Consider the following 1,955-nt stretch of genomic DNA (forward strand, 5'->3'; position numbering starts at 1 on the left):
AACTGAATGATGGATGCATAAGACCTATAGGGAAGGTCATGAGAAGTTTACAAAGCATATGCACATTAAGGTAACAAGATTATAGACTCATATAAAATAGCTTACAAATGAAAAAATAGTGTGGGATCAGGAGAAGAATCAATTGCTACAACAACAAAAGGAGGCTCAGGGGAGGGAAGTAGCTAGTATGATAATTGGGGGAGAACTACAACAACAAAATGCACAGATCATGGAGAAGACAAAAAATTTGCAGAGCTTGTTAATTGGCAAAGACCAGTATGGTAGAGGATGTCTAGAAGTGGCTAGCAGATGCCAAAAGAACCTTGACTCAATAGTTGAATGTTTTGATGGAGGGAAATTAAAAGCTATCTATTGAGAACACAATCTTGTAGGCAAGGGTGGATGCACTTACGAAAGTACAAACTCAGATTAAGGTGATGAATGATGAGGATACACTTGAAATAGAGGGTATGTTTATGAGAAGTAAGAGTGTGGAGGATTTGCAAAGAAGACTCTATGACTATATGACCAAGATGTGGTTAACCATCAAGGAGAAACTATTGGTTACACTTGAACAACCATTTGGAGAACACATCAAGATGGTAGAGTCAATTTGGGCAACTATATTGCAAGAGAAGTTGGAGGTCTTGCAGAAGGAATTATATGAAGAGAAAAAATCCAAATAGATCATATTGGCAGCATCTATGTCTAAGCAAGGAGAGTCCTCTAAGAGTACAAGTTTACAAAACAAGAGTCTAAAGAACAGGAGGTAGTTAGTGCACCAACTGTTAAAGGGGAGCAAAAACAGAGAATGCAAAGGGAAAAGATGAGGAAGGGGATGCACAGAATGAGATCACAGTGCATACACAGTTTAATGATGAGCAGGATGGTTTGGATTTGCAATCATTTGTAGCACAAACGCTCTCAAAGCTAGTGGACAAAGTTTGTGACATGTCAGAACAAAGGAATCCAATAGGTCAAGTGGAATCACTTGGAAGGCTTGAAAGAAAGGAAGATGCTAGGACAGTTCCTTTGCAAAAATAGTTGAAAGCTACAGACACATGTTGAGCACCAAAGAACTCACCCAAACCAATCTTTTAAGATTAACATATATTTTCTTCTTTCAAAACAGTCACCACAACTATGTTTTACCAAACATCCACTAGTTGTGTTTTCAAACACAAATACATACAAACAAGATTTGTTAATATTTTGTAAATATGGAATACTATAATATGGGGTTCAAAATAGTTTCTTGTAAACCATGTAAGCACCTATGTGTAGGAATAGTTTGAATCTTGCTACTGCACCAGGCTCTTCACTCTATGTCCAGCATAGTCGTGGATTGATGTGATGTTTACATCATGAAGAGGGCTTATATGGAAAGAATTAATATTTTTTAATGGAAGAATTTGAGTGGGTTCATGTCTAGGGTTTTTTTCAAAATTCCTAGAGAAAGGATCGCCACCTATCGAGTGTACCTCTTCAATCCATGCTTGGAAATGTATGAGAGCTAGAACATGATGCTCTGATATTATGAGTCTGGAAAGAGATTTAATCTATTGTTGTAAGCATTTTACATTTTGGGAATGGATGGTATTTCTTCCGTTTTCATTGATATGTTCTTTTTACAAATATGAATAGTGTTGTGATTTTCATATTGATGTTCTGATGATGTATTCTCTATACTATCTATAATGATATTTTGCATTCCATATATGAGTTGTGCATTGCACCTTTTCTGTTAGTCTAGAATACTTTTGCAGATTCCATATGAACCCCAAAACACTATCTACCATGTCATCATAGCTACTTCTTAGCTGCCACACCATCTGATCTCCCATGTCATTATGCCTAATTAGCTACCTAGTCGGTAGCCGCAATATCCTACCACCTCATCAGTGCAACATGGCATAGTCCCTTGGCCCACATTGCATTTGGCATGTGACCTCACA

This window comes from Dipteris shenzhenensis, chromosome 3 (assembly GCF_047967505.1).
Source record: "Dipteris shenzhenensis isolate YYH24624 ecotype China chromosome 3, Dip_SZ_1.0, whole genome shotgun sequence".
Taxonomy (NCBI): Eukaryota; Viridiplantae; Streptophyta; class Polypodiopsida; order Gleicheniales; family Dipteridaceae; genus Dipteris; species Dipteris shenzhenensis.